At 39.5% G+C, this 18,632-nt stretch overlaps 2 protein-coding genes across 18 annotated transcripts in view; one reads left to right on the top strand and one right to left on the bottom strand.

Moving 5' to 3' along the window:
- MYO9A (myosin IXA) overlaps positions 1-7,115 on the bottom strand; it is a 279,267-nt gene extending 272,152 nt beyond the window's left edge. For all 9 annotated transcript variants that reach the window (XM_061180112.1, XM_061180113.1, XM_061180111.1 and 6 more), the window contains exon 1: positions 6,750-7,115. The gene's annotated coding sequence lies outside the window, so the exon portion shown is untranslated. The remainder of the gene's footprint in view (positions 1-6,749) is intronic.
- Positions 7,116-7,385: 270 nt separating this feature from the next.
- SENP8 (SUMO peptidase family member, NEDD8 specific) overlaps positions 7,386-18,632 on the top strand; it is a 53,912-nt gene continuing 42,665 nt past the window's right edge. For all 9 annotated transcript variants that reach the window (XR_009699370.1, XR_009699369.1, XR_009699368.1 and 6 more), the window contains exon 1: positions 7,386-7,529. The gene's annotated coding sequence lies outside the window, so the exon portion shown is untranslated. The remainder of the gene's footprint in view (positions 7,530-18,632) is intronic.

The following is an 18,632-nucleotide window of genomic DNA, read 5'->3' as shown; positions in this document are numbered from 1 at the left end:
CTAACATCCATTAATCTGATATACTAAGACATCAAGAGAAGCATTTCTTTAGAGCCTTTTTGAATTGAAAACTATGATCACATTTGAAAGACAGCTAGCACACTATCCTTCTAACATTGACTTCTACTAGCAACAAACTTTGATGGCCATTTATTTATGCCACACAATGAAATTCTTTAAATTCTTGATCTCATATTTAAACATAACAAGAAATAGACATATTCAAGGAGGAAAATGAAGACTTCTTGAGTATCTACTATGTGCTTGGTGCTTTACATAAACTGTTTTAACTCACGATAATCTTGTGAGATGAACATTCTTGAAGCTCAGAAATGTTAAGTGACTTGCCCACAAATGACAGCTCATAAGGGATGAGGCTGGAAATTGAATCGAGGTCTGTTGAAAATCCAGGTTTAAGAGTCTATAGTATTCTTTCCACTTAATTGGCCTTAACAAATTTAATATTTACAGACAGAAAAGTCCATCTAAGGAAAAAGTACGTTTAAAAGAATTCCTTCATACTCAAAGAGCCACATAATCTTAAAGTTTAAGAAAAATCAAAACTGAGAAAAAGAAAAAGTATGCTCTAAAATTATTGCTAGTTGCAAAAAAAAACTCAATTCTTAGCAAGCCAGCTGTCTACGACACAGGACAGCTAGTCCTTTCCTCACTGTACATGTAAAATTATACTCCAGTTGCCCATGGGATGACCCCATTGCCAAAATATGCTAGCAACATAATTCACATTAAAACCCAGAGGCCAAACACCATTTGGAAAGTGCTTTACATGTTTACTATACCCATCTCGAGCACGATCCCCACTCAAAACAGGCTATTTTAAGCAAATATTCTTTGGTCTATCATATTCTTTTCCACTACTCTAAAATATTAAACTTAAAAACAAGAAAATCTACCTAAATACAAACATCCCATAACTGAAAATTAAAATATGATGTGATTTTGAATTTATCTATTGCACAAAAATATGCCAAAATTGCACTAATATAAATTACGTATGTTCTTTCCATAGGATCAAAATTCTAATATCTATGTCTCTTGTATGTCTAAAGATACACACAAAATATGTAGAGAAATCTACGTTAAAGAGTTTTCCCATTTAAAATTAAATCCTCTTTGAACTGGACTAGCGACCAGAAGAGGGCATAAGGTGGCTTGTGAGGTTGTACTGATAGTAATATCCTGTATCGTGCTTGATGTAGGTATTGGTTACATTTGTGTATTCACTCTGTGAAAATTTATTGAGCTGCACATTTATGATCTGTGTACTTCTTTGTATACATTATAATTTATAATAAGCATATTCTTTTTAAAAAATCCTCAATCTAAAAACGTGCCTTGGGGTTTCCCTGGTGGCGCAGTGGTTGAGAATCCACCTGCCAATGCAGGGGACACGGGTTCGAGCCCTGGTCTGGGAAGATCCCACATGCCGTGGAGCAACTAGGCCCGTGAGCCACAACTACTGAGCCTGCGCGTCTGGAGCCTGTGCTCCGCAACAAGAGAGGCCGCGACAGTGAGAGGCCTGCGTACCGCGATGAAGAGCGGCCCCCGCTTGCCACAACTAAAGAAAGCCCTCCCACAGAAAAGAAGACCCAACACAGCCAAAATTAAATAAATAAATAAAATTTTAAAAAATTTAAAAAATAAAAATAAATAAAAATAAAAAAAATAAAAACGTGCCTTACTATATTGTACTGATACCAAAGAAGCTACAGCCCAGAGAAGAAAATAGACAAGCTATTAGGAATTTCATTAGAGAACTGTGACAGAAGCAAGCACTACATACTATAGGAGTGGCACCTAACTTAACCTGGAGGAAGTAAAGGAAAGCTTCCCAAAGATACACCTGGTCTGAGTCCTAAAGATCAGATAGAAGATTGCTAAGCAGAGAAAGGTGGAAGGGAAAGACGGGAAAGGGAACAGAGAGTGCAAAGACCTAAGTTCAATGAGTGGATCAAAGAAGTTAAAGAAGAGAGCAAGGAAGGAAAGCCTAAAGAAGAGTCAGATCACGAAGGATCTCACACACATGCCAAGCTACAGTTTAAGCTTTATCCTGAAAGCAATGGGAAAGCACTGAAGATCTTTCAACAGGAAAGGATATGATTAGATTTGTATTCATACTATGTCAATCATGGTGCCTGCCATGTTTGCAACCCCATTTTGTGGGAAAGTTAGCCTGCACACTGCCCCATGTTTTTCACCGTTATGATCCTGCCTCACACCCACATGCACAAATAAACACACAGCTATCACTAAATGGCCAGGAGTAGTCACATGACCCAAGTACACAGGCTTGCTAGCAGCCCATGATTACAGAGCTGAGCCAAAGAGATTGTTTCTTGGGAATTCAAACTAGAAAATCTTAGGAAGAAGTCAGCAACAGAAGCTCAAGTTAAAAAGACAGTAGCCAATATACACTACCAAATGTAAAATAGATAGCTAGTGGGAAGCAGCCGCATAGCACAGGGAGATCAGCTTGGTGCTGTGTGACCACCTAGAGGGGTGGGATAGGGAGGGTGGGAGAGAGACACAAGAGGGAAGAGATATGGGGATATATGTATATGTGTAGCTGATTCATTTTGTTATACAGCAGAAACTAACACATCATTGTAAAGCAATTATACTCCAATAAAGATGTTAAACAAGAAAAAAGACAGTAGCCAGGAGGCAAGATGTTGGCATGGGAGTGACATGGTAGTTATAAGGAGGCAGAAATTAGGAATAAATGGAAGCCATGAGATCGGGTGGGGGAGGGGATTAGAGAGAAAAAATAATACAAAATAGAAAAAGTAGCTAAGACAAGTTAACAGTAGAGCACTAGAGTGAAATCTGTCTTTTCCTGCTTCTAGTTTTATTTATTTATTTATTTATTAAATTTATTTATTTTTGGCTGCGTTGGGTCTTCATTGCTGTGCGGGCTTTCTCTAGTTGCGGCGAGCGGGGGCTACTCTTCGTTGCGGTGCATGGGCTTCTCATCGCGGTGGCTTCTCTTGTTGCAGAGCACAAGCTCTAGGCACGCGGGCTTCAGTAGTTGTGGCACACGGGCTCTGCAGTGCAGGCTCAGTAGTCGTAGCGCACGGGCTTAGTTGCTCCGCGGCATGTGGGATCTTCCTGGACCAGGGATCAAACCTGTGTCCCCTGCATTGGCAGGCAGATTCTTATCCACTGCGCCACCAGGGAAGCCCTCTAGCTTTATTTTTAAGCTCCTGTTCTTCCTGAGACCAAGCTGTTTAACTTTTCCTGGGTTCCCTTGTGCACGTTTTCTTTCAATAAGTACTCCGCTACTTAAGGTAACTTGAGTCTCTTCGTTGCAACTAAAAAAGCCTAATTAAAAGAGCATTTTAGAACACTTACTCTGGCAAAAGTGGAGAGAATGAACTAGAGGGTAAGGCAAAACGAGAGGCAGATGAGAAGACAAGAAGACCAACAGACATTCGGGGTTAAAACAGAGACAACAAAAATAGCAATCAGGAATGATTTGAAATATCATGAGAGAGAACGTGCCGGACTTTGTGATGTTGGTAGTTTGGTACAGAGTGCAGTGGAGGATGATTCCCAGATTCCTAAAGGCTTCATGAGGAGGAGAGAGTAGTACCGTTCATCAAGACAGGCAATCAAAAGAAAAAATTTTGTTGCAGTTTGTCTCCTTCTACCCCCACCTTTTTGGAGGGAAGAGAGGCAGAGAAGAGTTTTATTTTGTACATGTGTGAAGTGCTTGTGAAATATGAATCCCAGTGGAGATGTCCATTAGAAGTGATTTACAGGGATCCAGAGTAAAGGCAAGAGCTCTACACTGCAGCTCTGGACTTAGGAATAAATAATTAAGTCATGTTATGTTTTAAAAACATGACTGAAAAATCTTTGACTAATCTTTATTACTAATGTAACTAGAAATCATACAAACCAAAAAACTTAATATTCTTGGCAAACCACATTTTCCAAGTTCCTATACTTTTCTGTAAACAATGAAGATTGAACAAACTTTTACAATAGTATAATCTAAATGATTAGAAAAAATGGGATTTATGTTGCTAATTTCTACTGAGGTTTTACCTTTTTAAAAATCTAAGTTTACTCCATTTCCCTCAGTACTATACACCACTCGGGGAAAACACTGTTAAAAAGCCTTGTCAGACAGTGAACCTATTGATGTTTAAACTATAACAAGATTTTTTAGAGAACTTAATCACATAATTTACTAGCTTAGACATTCAACTCTACCTATACTGTAAATGTTGGATTTCTATCTCTTCTCCTCTCACGTACACCTTTTGCACCCAAATCTATTACTATCAACCCAGAACTTGATAATGAGCTTAAGCCACAAATCCAGTTGCCTCCTGGCCATCTACATCTGATAGAAGTATAATCACCCAAACTCAACATGTCACAAATTGAATTCCCCTTTCTTGACAAAAATAAAAATTCCACTCCTCCCTCATATGGATCCCCACCTCAGTGAAAGGCACAGGCTAGAAACCTAGATCTTATCCTCTATGAACCCTCACCCTAATTCCAAATCCAATGAAATCACCAAATCCTGTCTACTCTCAAAACCCAAATGAAGACTGCACCATCATCATTTACCCTCCTGACACATTTAGTCTACCTTTCAATCCACCCTCCTCAAAGCAGAGTGATCTTTTAAAAATGCAAATCTTATCATTTCAGTCCCCTTCTTTAAATCCTTCAGTAACTTACTTGATAAACATTATAATCTCTATCAAAGCCAGTCACTCCATGGAAGCTCAGAGGTTCAATGAGAAATTTACTTTAGTTATATGCTTTTTTGTAGGTTCACAAAAGAATCATCACGAAATTTTTCAAATCCTGAAAATTACTTAAAACATACAAAACATATGATACATTTAAAAGAAAAGCATGCAGCACGGTTTATAAAAACAAAGACTGAAAATAACCTCAAGATCACCAGAACGGAATACTATCCACCCAGTAAATGAGGCACTTCCAAATGTACTATTATTGAATGAACTCTAGGATCTATTATTAAAGGGGGGGGGGGGGGGTTGGTATATCCATAGTACACAATATGCAAGAATTTGTCTGTGGAGTGTTTTAAAAATATAAATGTATAGACTTGTATGCTAGAAATATCACAGGAAGGACACACACAAAGATGGAAACAGTGGTTGCTTCCAAGGAAGGAAAATGAGTGGTTAGAGGATAAAAAGGGGGAAAAGAAACTTTTTACTGCATACTCTTTTGAACCTTTCGACTTTTATACTATGTCTAGTTATGACCTATAATTTTAATATGATTTTCTCCCTCCTCAGTTCCACACACACAAAATAAAAAATTTTAAAGTACTGACTACAAAAACCTCTCTATACTTCATCCCTATACCAAGGTTAAAATTATGCACTGATCATCTGGTGTAAAATTACCTTTCCTTCTTGACAGCTCAGGAGTTCAACAAACTACATTTTATTCAATATTTTACTACTAAGAAGGCTGTTGGTAATGACATCGGTGAACTCTGCATGATAATTGCACTTGCTCCTTGGAAAAGCAAGACAGTAGCACCACGTAGCAGAATTTTATTATTAAACTGACATTAAAGTCTTCAGGGATTAAGGAAAGCTACAAATCTTTCTTTTCCAGCAAATTCGCAAAAAGCAAATCAAACAAAAAAAAAAAAAACCACCCTGGTATCCTTCAAAAACAGTGCAAAAGATCTGCAAAAATCTACAAGAAAGTGAAGCAAACGATACCACATGGAGACACAGTTACATTCATTAGTGTTATGTGCTTTGATCCTTATAGAAGTCCCTAAAATGTCACGATCTGGACTACCTCACACGTTCTACAGAAGAGACAAGATAAGAAGCAGGCTGTGAGACCTTACAACAGCACACACCCCCTGCCCGGGGCTTCCAAGCTCTTCCCTCTTCCTCTCTCTATAGCCACCAGACTAAACCCTCCAAACAAGGGTGTCAGTTGGTCCCCTTAAGCCCCACCGGAGGGAATACACTAGGCTACGCAAACACCCCTTCAGGATTTCATGGCAAAGCCCTTCCAACCAAAGAAAGGATCACGAGCGGGGAGAAAGATAATCAGATCTGCCTAAGGACAAGAGGTCTGGGGGAGAGGCTACAGTAGGAGTGGGGGGGAGAGGCCGCTGTTGATGGTGTCTAAAGAGGGGCTGACACCAGATCTCTTGGGAGGTAAGAGCATCACGAAGCAGACTATCTGAAAGCCGAGTTGGGTAGGGGAAGAGCTAGTCGGCTAGGCGGTGAGCGAGCTGGGGGGCGGGGGGGGAAGGGGAGGAGAGAAGAGGGGTGGGCACGATGGATCTGCCCTGGAACTGGGGGTAGCAATGGGTTAGGGGGTGGCCGTAACTGGGTCTGAGGAACAGTGACAAACCCGGGTCAGCTCACGGGAGGATGTGACAGAGTCTCGAGGCCCCATTAAGCGTCCGAAGAGAGTCTGAAGGAGGTTCCAGTAGGGTGTGCTGGGGTGGGGGGCCCGTGACAGAACCCCAAGAGAGGTTGGAGGGCCGGAATGGTGTCTGGTCAATGGAAGATACGATGGGTGGGGTCTACGGGGGACCCGGGGCAGCGATCGGGTGTCAGGGAGGCTGCGGGGCAGACCCGCTCGCGGGGCGTCTCCGCCGGGGCGGAGCGGAGCGGCTCCGCAAAAGCTAAAGAGAGAGACTGAGACGTGGGCCGGGCCGGGCCGCAGGGCCGCTGGGCGGCTTGGGCGGGTCTTACCTCGGGCTCCGCCGCGGTGGCCACCGCAGCCCCCTCCTCTTCGGCGGAAGCCGCCTGCCAGCCTCAGCCCCAGGGTCAGGCCGCAGGAGACAGCAGAGGCCGAGACCACCGAGGGTCGGAGGGTTTCGGGAGGGTGGGCCCAGCTGCCTTAGGGTCCGGGCGAGCGGCCGCCGCGCATCCCCCGCCCTGTCAGAGAGACTCCGCCCGGCCTGGGCAGGCACATCCCCCGCCGCACCCGCCCAGAGAGCACGCGTTGGACCGCCGCCTCAACCGCTGTCGCCCCCTCTGCCGGTGCCGCCGGTGCCTCCTCCGCCGCCTCTCGGCGTCCTGACTGGACTCTCAGCAGCCACAGCCAACCGCCGCCCCGTCCCCGTCCGCTCCGGCCCGCGCGCCGCCGACCCCGCGCACGCGGCCCCGCCCCGCGCGACTCCTAGGCTGCAGACGAGCAGGCGCGCGCACTTACCTCCCACGCCCCCTACCGCCGGCCGGAGCTGGCCCGTCCGCCCGGCCCCGCCCCCGCCCCCGCACGTGACGCCGCCAGAGAGTACAGCATGCGCTTGCGCGGACACGCCCCATTTCATCCGCCCCAGGCGGCCCCGCCCAAACTTTTCTTCCTCACCTTACGGCAGAGCGGGGAACTCTGCCTTAGATTTTCTCTCTACTGGAGAGGAATGTCGCAATGTTGGGGGTAGAAAACTCTGGGTTTGCGACCGTAGCTTTCGTTTTCCGGCCAATAGAGAGCCGCCTGAAGGCTGGTTGGGGTGGTGAGGCCCGAGGCAGGTAAGAAGCCTGCTCCCCACTTGGGTTTGCTGGTCGGTGTGTCTGGGCCGGGGACCGCTTTACCGCCCACGCAGATCTAGGGTATCCTTGCCCGCTCCCCAGTTTTGGCGCAGGGTTCCCAGAGCCACCCTGTTAGCCCTCCCCACCCCGTTTCTACACACACGCCCTCCCCCTCATTTCCCCGCCCCAGACCTCCGTTTCCTAGCCTTTCTTTCCATTACTCAGACTTTTTTCACCGAGTGGTTTCCAGGAGTTAGACTCAGAAAGTCAGAAGCAAATGAAATAGTCTCAGCTTTCTGAAGCGCTCTGTTATGTCGAGACGATGAGAGAATCCGCAGTGGTAGTAAAGTAAATTTATAATAGAAAAAACCACAGGTTACTCTGAGCATGATTGTATTGAAGGACTTGAGGAAACCCTTTCCAAGGTGACCTTTGGGTCACTCAATTTGTGTTAAAAGGCTAGTGAGCAGTAGCTGGTCAAAGAAATATGAGAGGAGATAGAAGCAAAGGGAATGACGGGTACAAAAGCATATGCCAGTACTGGCTGGAAGAGTAAAAAGTCATAGAACATAACTGGTAAAAACCATACAGGTGTAGGGTACCCTTTAAAGAAACATCGTTGTAAAGTGATGAGATGAGGGGCAAGCGTGTGGGCCGCAACAGTGTGTTCTTTTAAGATGGGAAACTCTTAGGCATAAAAGTGTACCATGGAACCGAGAAGTAGACAATTTATGGATGAGAATAGCTAATGTACAGAACCAAGAACACTAGTGGAACTCAGTCTTGTATGCACATTAGAGTCACCTGGGAAGCTTTTTAAAACTGAAACCAATGTAGTTGCTCTATCTGAGGCCAATTAAACAAACTCAGGCATCAGTGTTTCTTTTTAAAAAAACTGCTGAGGTGACTAATGCTGTGGGTTGAGAACCACTAAACTAAAGCAAAGGAAAGGATGGGAAGTAGGGGAAGGCAGAAGGTTGATAGAGTTGGCTCTGTAACATTAAGATGGGAGTCATTTGATGAGAGAGAGTTGGGGATGGAATGGGACGCTTGGTCAGAGAGATGATAGTTTTGAATAACTGCTCTGGGAAATGGGAGAAGTCACTCCTGCCTTTACCTTCAGCACATTTCCATCCTTCAGTCTTAATCAGATCCACCTCAGTTACTGCTCTCTTTCCCCTCCCTTTCCCCTCCATCCAAGATTTATCAGCTGGGGATCCAGCCTTAGAGCTCAAGGGCCTCCTCATTTCTATCCCCAAAAAGATCAGAGCTAGGCGAATTTATGAGATTCAGAGACTAACTTCACTCCCCTAGAGATTATTACTACACACAGTGCCTTGCCAATTTAGAATCTGTCTTTTATATTCATTTCATTGATCATTTACGTTAGGAATGAGAAAGATTTAAGATTCAGCCCTATTAGGACCTCGTAGTATTAGGGAAAACAGACCTTTAAAAGAATTCACTTGGCAGGCAGAGAAGGTCTGGGTAAGGCAAAGCCCAAGCCAGTGCATGGCTACTGTCTATTAACTAGGGTTAATTCAAAAACCTATCTGCCACCAGATAAGAGAGAGTCACTATTGTCTGGTATGACTAGAGTTTAGTATGAAAAGTAGGGGTGGGACAGAGATAAAGATGATAAAGTGGGTGTGAACAGTTAATGAGGAGCCTTGAATTCCATGCTAAAGTGTTTAGATTATATACTATAAGCAATTAATAGGTATAAATAATAAAGGTAAAAATAAAATAACCTCTTTTATGTCATGGACCACTTTGGCAGCCTGGCCTGTGGACCTTATCTCAGAATAATGTTTTTAAATGTATAAAGTAAAATACATGGAAACGTAAATGAAATTATTTTTATTGAAAGTTTTAAAAATATTAAAACAAATGCGTGATGTAATTATATATGTGCTTCCTTACACATTAAATAACATCTGGCAGCAGGTCTAATTATGTAATTTCAAAATAGTGATGAGTATAAATTATATTTTGAGATAACTGCAACAACTTTAATGTGATATGAAAATATATTTCTAATGGTGACAAAGACATAGGGACTGTTAATACCACTGAGGATTATTGCCTACACTTAGTGAAGAAAATGCTAAATTTCAGCTAGAGTTTATTGAAAAGATGCAATTTTTTTCCCCAATCCAGGTTCATGGAACCCTTGATTCTAGCCACATCCTGGCCCATGGATTCTAGATCTATAAAAAGCTTACTGTAATGGTTTTAAGCAAGAGCATGACAGATCAAGTCTGTGTTTCAGAAAGGTACTTGAGCAGTGTTCACTTCTTAACCTCTCAGTTGGAGTGGAAGTGGGGAACTGGCTCTTCTCTTTTTCCTGTACCTTAGTTGCAGTAACCACTACTACTCCACTGTTTCCTAATAATTTGGGCCTGCAGGAGAACTGAGCTTGTGGCTGTGTATGTGGGAGAAGTACAAGGAAATAAATTGGGAAAGATAGGTTGCGGCTATTTTTGTGGAAATAATTTAATGCCATGCTGTAGTTTGTACTTAATTTTGGTAGACAATGGAGAAATGTTTAAAAATTTGGAGAAGAATAATGAAACTAGAGTTCTGTTTGAAAAATAATGTAGCAGTAATGTATAGGTTAGATCATCAAAAGATAGGAATGAAGAGACTAGACCAATAAATAATTTTTTAAAAAAATAAATTTTATCATAAAGCGATCTCCAAAGAGTCTGCGAAGTTCCTTTATTTCCCCAATGTGACCAATCTAAAGAAAAAGATTGGACCGAATTACATACCTTTCAACAAGGACACGCACACCTGTGTAGAGATCAGTTAGCATTTTACGTTGTCAAGAGGCTAGCCCATTTTTTTATGTTATAAATTATAATGTTAGAACTTCTGATAAGCAATGGCTTTACCACTTATCTAGGTTCCTGGATATTGCTAAGGCCTTTCTTGGGTAAATTCCATCTACATCTGTAAGTCCTAAATTTCTGACTGTTTAAGGTCCAGACTCCTCTCCTTGCCAATTCCTTAAACCTCTTGGATGAGTAAAATGCATTAGTAAGCAAAAAGGAAGTCCTCAAGGCCCAGGTAACCCATCTCTTTGGAAACTGACCATTGCCAGACTATATAAAACTTACTGCTCAAATCCCAGCTACTCTGCAAATAATGTGCTTTTTTAACCATATTATTCAAAAAATTGAATTTGAGGTCCAAGTATTACTAATCCAAATGAGTAAAGTTACTTAACTTTTCTGAACCAGGTTCTCTGAGAGGCTACCTTCTTCAGCATGACTAGCTTATATTCACTTTGTCCATCTACCTACTGGAGACCGTTTGGGTAATGATATGGTTCAATACAGATAGAAAATCAAGTTTATGTAGACTTTAAGTTTCATCTGTCTGTCTCCTTTTTTAGGGAAGGGGGGAATAGGTCTATCTTAAAGCAGAGAGAATACGTGAAACTTATGAGAGATTTTAAGCATTTTTATTCCTTACAGAAAATCTCTGAAAGTTCCTTTCTCTGGCTTCCAATTAGATGACTACACTTTCGCACATTCATCTGTTATAAAAGCACTAGAACACAGTCATGATACTGAAAAAAATTGTCCTGGTTACAGTTATTATTTTTGAGCATCTATATTGTAGGTTTAAAAATCATTCGTAGGCCTGCCTTCCCTGAGGGCCAAAAAATAAATAAATGCTCTCTCAGAGCAGTGTGATAGGTTAAATTCCTTCAAAACAATAGCTTGTGGATTTCTGGCCTTAGCTGGCTGTAATTTTCCCACTACTGTTTGTTGCAGCAACTTGGCACTTTACATTAGCAGCTAAAATATATAGTTGCTGGAAATGTTTAGTCCTACTTAATATATAATTCAGACCTGGTCAGATGACTCACAAGTATTCGTATTAATTGACATTTAAAGACAAATTGCCAAGAGAATTCTATATGTCATAATCGGGTCCCATCAGACACTGTTTTCCTGTCAGCACCGTACAGTAAAACATAAATTCATTGTTTCTTCCATTTGTTCATTAAATATTTATTGAGCACCTGCTATACACCAAGCACATTTTTGAAACCCATTAAATAGGAGTTTGTAATAGCAATTTACCTCTTAACTATCTATGAAAAAAATAACTTACCAGGCTTTGAAATCTGGAAGACAAATAAGAATAAAAGATGATGGCTTTTTTATACTCTTTCAAACAAAATGCTTGCGTATAGCTACTGTGGGCTAAACACAGTGGTTATTTATAAAACCAGGCAGATTATAACTTTAGCTTGACCACATCTTATCAGCTAGGATATATTAGCTATATACTAAATAAAATTCTGTCTACTCTTTTGTAAAATATCTTAGACCTCTCATTAAATCTAGTGTCCTCCCCAAACACTATTTACAGTCCTAGTCATCCAAATTTTGCAGTTGTGTTGTCATTTCTCAGAAGATTTAAGCAAAACAAAATCATTTTAAGAAAAGGCTGGTGTTTACACCAAGTAAAGGAAAAAATAGTGACACAGTTATAGATGGAACCTTTGAAGTAGAAATGGTAGACTAAGAATAAAGTTCTTTTTCTGGTCAATGACCCCTTAGCCATTGATAGCCATGCCTAATAAGTAACAGAACAATAAATGGAGAGCCTCAGTGCTAGAAGAAATTCTAAAAGGTTACTTAGTCTATCTCCCTGGCCCAAGGTAGGGCCAAATGGAATTTATGGCTGTAGAGTTACCAGGCATCATCATCATACCAAATGGTTTTTCTGCTTTGAGAGCTGAATTCCTCTATTTGTAAAATATTCATGTTAGAGGAATATTGTTCAAATTTATAAATAATTTATAAAATTGAGAAATCTTCCTATGTTTATAACAATTTTGTGTTTTCAAGCACTGAAGACAGCAGGGTTGAGTAGAATCTAATCTCTGTCTTCAATAGGGATGTAAAATCTTGATGGTAATTTTTAACATGCCACTTTATACAAATCTCTGGATGGTTTAGGCTAGCATTAAAAGGAAACGTTTAATTAGGGGAAATTGAAACCAAAAAATAAGGCTTCACCTTCCTTCCTGAAAATTTTTCTGCTTGTGCTGCCATGAAAAGCACATTTGGTCTTGGATGTGATTCTTTTTGTGAAATTGCAAAGGGAATCATTCATTAGAAGTTGGACGTAATCTAATTTTAATGAACATCAGATTATATTTAAATCTTTGTGTTCGAAGTTTTGTAGAAGAGAGATTAGACTTACTGTTTTTTTCCAGAGGACAAAAGTGAGACCAGTGAGTTGAAGAAACAGACATTTTTAGGTCAGTATAAGAGTGGGAGGTGGTACATTTTTTTTTTTCTTGAATGAAAATAGCTGTATTTACTGGTATGTGCTCATTATAGAAAGAAAGGGGAAAAAATTAAGCAGTCAATATCAAAAGAAGAAAGTTTAAAAGTATTAAAATTCCGTTCTTAAAGAAAACTGTATATAACTTTAGATGGCTATCATTCTTGACTATTTTTGTGTATATTTGTGTACAGATTTTTATATAACCTTTCTTTCCATAACATATTATGAACAACTTCCTGTGTCAATAAATTTATTTCTACAACTTCATTTTTTAATGGCTGCAAAGTATTCCATTGAATGGAAATCCTATTATTTAAATTTACCAGTCCTCTTTTAAACTTTGAGATTGTTTCCAATTTTTCTGTTATAAATATTGCTGTGGTAAACATCCCTGTTAAAATTTTGCACATATCCTAATGCTTCCCTTCAGATATATTTCTGAAAGTGTAATACCTACCTATAGACATTTCTTAAATATTAAAATATAATGGCAAATTATCCTTCAAAAAACTTGCATTTGTTTACATTTCTGTTAACAATAAGAATGCCCATTTTTCCCATAGTTACTCAGCAATGCTGGTTATTATCAGTTTTCCACATCTTTGCTAATTTGACAGGTAAAAAATGAAATCTTACTTCAACTTACATTTCTTTGATTACTAGTAAGGTGTTGAGTTATTGACCAGTTGTATAAGTGTTTTTAAGCTCTGTTTTCTTTTAATATTTTTGTTTCACTTTTTAACATTTAAATTTCACTCCATCTGAAATATAATTCGATATGAGGTCTGAAGTAGGGACCTAACTTCATTTTTTAATCGAATGATTAACAACTTGTTCCAGTACCATTTATTACATTACCCAGTTAGCATATCTCAAACTTCACTGCACAGACAATAAGGTGTTAATAGATAATATACCAAAACAAACACAAAAAGGATTTCATTGGTCAAATGAGTTGGGAAAAAATCAGACCAAGAAAAGTTAATTTTCTTTATTACAGAACCTCTTGTAGCCTCTAATATGCTTGTGTGCATTATGAATCAACAATACAGAGTTTTAGGATGCAGCATTTCCCTAACTTACTTAACCATATAATCTTTTTTCTTTCCAGAAATACCTATGAAATCCTATGGAACTATGCTGTCCAAAATAGTAGCCACAACCCACATGTAGCTATTTCAATTTAAGTTTAAATTAATTAAAACAAATAAAATCAGTCCCTCAGTCTCACTAGCCATTTTCAAGTGCTCAATAGCCACATGTGGCTAGTGGCTACTATATTGGACACTGCAGATAAAGAACATTTATTTCCATCATCACGGAAAGTCCTACTGGACAGCGCTGCTGTAGAACATAGTGTTCATTGAAAATGGAATAATCCATAAATTTCTCCCATTGATTTATAATGTCTTCATCATCATATTTAAAATTTCTAAAATGCATAGATTTGTTTTTGTACTGTTACACTGATTTGTCTGTTTCTGCTCCAGTATTACACAGCTAGTTGTAAGTCAGGCTCCTGCACATTTTTCCCTGAGAGCAGAAATGAAAAATTCCTGCATGGAGTAGGAAGTTAGACTAGAAGGGATAGTAAAGGCCTTTACACTTCTAAGACTCTATAAAGGTAAAAATTTCTCTGCAGAACATGATATATATCATGTAAAGATCCATACTCCATTATTCATTTATTTATTCTACAATTATTATTTATTGTCTGCCCGACAAGTTTTGTTTTAGGCCCAGGGGGCCAAGATGATAAACAAGTTTGGGCAGACAAGGTCCTTTATTCTCTATGCTCATGGAGCTTACATTTTTGGCCTGGGGAGGGGGGGTGTTAATCAAGAAACAAATAAATGAAAAAGAAAACTGTCAGACAGCCCCAAGTGCTATGCAAGGAATTGAAATTAGAGGACAAGAGAGTGACCGGTGGCCTCTTATTTTGACTGATCATGGGAGATCTCTGTGCATAAGTGACATTTAAACAAATCTACCCAACACATGGAGCCAACCACTAGAAGGTTCAGGCACAGCTAGTACCCCAGCCCTCAGGAGAAAAAAAGCATGGTGTGTTTGAAGAATAAAAAGAAAGTTGGTGTGGCTGGAGCTTAGTGGGCAAGGGGAAGAGTGATGGAAATGAGATTGGAGCGGTGGCTGGGGCCATGTGATCATGCAGGGTGTTGGTAAGCAGCTAGGGCAGGGCATTCACTTTTTTTTCTGAGTGTAATAGTGTGCTACCAGAGGGTTTTAAACAGGACAGGTGTGACCTGACAAATTTTTTTTTTTCTTTCTTTTTTTTTTTTTTTTTTTTGACCTGACAAATTTTTAAACAATTACTCTGACAGCTGTATGGAGAATTTACTGGAGGGGTCAATAGTAGAAGTAAGGAGACCTGTTAGGCTATATCAAGATAAGAAATGTTGATGGACTTGACTGTGATGGAAGTAAAGATGAAAACCATTGGACAGGTTCAGAACATTTTGGCTGTAGAATCAATAGGACTTATCAATTGGAGAGGAGGTATGAAGAAAATAGAAAGTTCAGGGATGATGTCTATATTTTCATTATATAATATTAGGTTCAATTTCTAGTCTAATTATTGTAGGCAAAATTGGCACACAGAAAACACCAATAAATGTATTTTGACCAAATGAATAAATTTGCTTCAATAATTGTCTTGCTCCTATACACATTTAAGCTGCTAAAGCATAAGGTTTTGCTCATGTCTTTATTAATTTTTAGGGACTCTGGTTCCTAAGAATTAGGGGTTTATGTTACAGGCCTATCAAGTATGGAGAGTAACTAAACTGTTCCACTGAAGTATCCAAGCCAGCAGAGTAGGGTGAATGAAGCAGAGAAAATTGCCTTTCTCAGGTGCAAAAGTTCTCTGGAAATTTCTTATTTTAAAAATCTATGCTGATTTTGCATTTTATGCTACACTACGTCCATGTTTATGTTAATTAAGATGTTGTAAGTTACTGATTTAAATGTTTTAGGTATTTAAGATATTAAAAATATCAATATTTAAGATTTATTTAAGATTAGCTCTTTTAGCTCTTTTCCCCCAAAATTAGTGAAATTGAAGCTCTAGGAAGATGCACTGGGATTATTAGCCTATGTTTGGTTTTCGGTGTATGGGTGTGTTTGTTTGCTTTTGTCTGTCAATACCTGCTGGCACATAGCCCTGTATCTAGTTAGAGGAGCACAGACCACATCTGTGAGCATTTGCAGTTTGATACAATTTAAAACAAAAACTGAAGGGAGTGAGGAGGGGAAAGGGGAACTGCATTTCAAAACTACTAACTGTTATAATCTTCACTTAAAATGAGTAAATAGTTGGGCTTTGCACTTTGTAGTGTTTAAAAACATAACTGAATGAGGCTGTTCCTTTTTTTTTTTTTTTTTTTTAAGGAACCCTTTCTGAATAATTAGGGGGAAAAAATGAATAAAAGTCACAATTCTGGGATAGTGTTTTCTTGGGGCTTTACAGTAAAACTTATCTGGCTCACTACTGTGGTTTTAACCACAACAGGCATATTTTCCCAGAAGTTATGAGAATTGATGCATACCTTATGAAATGCTTGTTAATTAAAATTTTCATGTATATTTTTGATCTTATGAATATTTATGCATCTCTAATGTAGGCAATTCTTATATCCACTGTAATTAGTATTTTTAAGTATTTGCTCATCAAAAATTCCAACTGAATCAGCAGTAACACCTCTAGTTAAAGGTTAATCTACTTGGAAACTGCCTTTAAAATATTTTAACAAATAGCTCCAATGCTTTATTAGATCTCTAAAAGCTCTTAAAATTAATTCAGCCTAGACATTTACAATAGGTTACATTATAGTGGTCTAAAACAGGGATTGGCAAAGTTTTTCTCTAAGAGGGCACAGTAAATATATTAGACTTTGCAGGCTACTCAGCTCTTATAGCTCAAAAGCAGCCATAAAGAATATGTAAACAAATGAGCATAACTTTGCTGCAGTAAGACTTTAAAGAGGAAGGGAGGATTTTTATTTTATTTTATTTTATTTTATTTAACATCTTTATTGGAGTATAATTGCTTTACAATGGTGTGTTAGTTTCTGCTGTATAACAAAGTGAATCAGCTATACATATGCATACATCCCCATATCTCCTCCCTCTTGCGTCTCCCTCCCACCCTCCCTATCCCACCCCTCTAGGTGGACACAAAGCACTGAGCTGATCTCCCTGTGCTGTGCGGCTTCTTCCCACAAGGGAAGATTTTTAAATTTGCAAAGATGAGAGCTTAGAATTGTACAACCCTAGAGCTAGAGGAGTCTTTTAGAAATCATAGAATCACTTGGAAACATCTTAAAAATACAGGTGCCCAGACCCTCCCCCCAGAGATAGATCATGTGTGTTCTTTAAAATCTCCATAGGTGATTCAAACATGCATCCCTGGCTAGAACCGCTATTTATCTAGTCCAAACCTCACTTTGCAGATGATGAAGCTGAGACCCAGAAGTTTAAAATGTCTTCTCCAGAGTCAAACAACTGGTTGATTGCAGATCTGAACTGAATCCCAAGTCTACTGACTCCCAGCCTAGTGTTTTTTCTACTGAACCTGCAGCTTCTTGCCTTACTTATATCGGCAGGAAATCAGAATGGTTCCTATTGAATTATAAATTTTCCCTTTAAATTAATTTTTATTTAATTGCCCTGTTTTTATAACAAACAGAAATATTCAAGTAGTATGCATTTTAAGGATTTTAAGATTAATATGAAAAATAGTCTCTTCCTTTTGTTAAAATTAAATATTTGGGAAGTGTTCTATACTATGAATTCAGTATTCACTTCATTTAGCTACAGAAGTCGGAAGATATAATAAACTAAACCCTGTAACCACAAGGTTTGTGTATGCTGACAACGCATTAACAGCATGCTTCACTCAGGTTGAGAGACTGCTTTTCTCTGGAGTTAGCATTCACTCTGCTTATGCCAAAGGTGAAGTACAAGAGTGCAGAGTCATGCCCTGGCTAGATCTATCCTTGGTGACTTTGTGGCTTTATATAAAGAGACAAACAGATGCTTTATTTTCAAGAAATCTTTAAGATCCATTATTACCACCCCAAATATATAGAGAACAGGGAAGGAAACAATTTTTTTTTTGAGAGCTTGCTATCTACCAGACAATGTGCTGAGTCTTTTCACTTGTGTTTTTAATTCACAAAGCAACTCTTGAGAGACAGGTTTTATTATTACCTCCTTTTACAGATGAAGAAAATGAGGCCAGGAAAGAGGATGAATAACTTGTCCAGAGTCACACAGATAGCAAGTGGCAAAGTCAGATCCTGAACTCAAAGCCTCCTGGCTCCAAAATATAGAACTATACTATATATTTTTTTAACATCTTTATTGGAGTATAAGTGCTTTACAGTGTTGTGTTTCTGCTGTATAACAAAGTGCATCAGCTATATGCATACGTATATCCCCATATCCCCTCCCTCTTGTGTCTCCCTCCCACCCTCCTTATCCCACCCCTCTAGGTGGTTGCAGAGCACTGAGCTGATCTCCCTGTGCCATGCAGCTGCTTCCCACTAGCTGTTGGTTTTATATTTGGTAGTGTATATATGTCAGTGCTACTCTCTCACTTCGTCCCAGCTTACCCTTCCCCCTCCCCGTGTCCTCAAGTCCATAATCTACGTCTGTGTCTTTATTCCTGTCCTGCCCCTAGGTTCATCAGAACCATTTTTTTTTTTAGATTCCATATATATGTGTTAGCATACGGTATTTGTTTTTCTCTTTCTGACTTACTTCACT

The sequence above is a fragment of the Eubalaena glacialis genome, chromosome 2, assembly GCF_028564815.1.
Source record: "Eubalaena glacialis isolate mEubGla1 chromosome 2, mEubGla1.1.hap2.+ XY, whole genome shotgun sequence".
Lineage (NCBI taxonomy): Eukaryota > Metazoa > Chordata > Mammalia > Artiodactyla > Balaenidae > Eubalaena > Eubalaena glacialis.
Note: the sequence above shows the minus strand (reverse complement) of the source record. Positions and strands in the feature narration are given on the sequence as shown.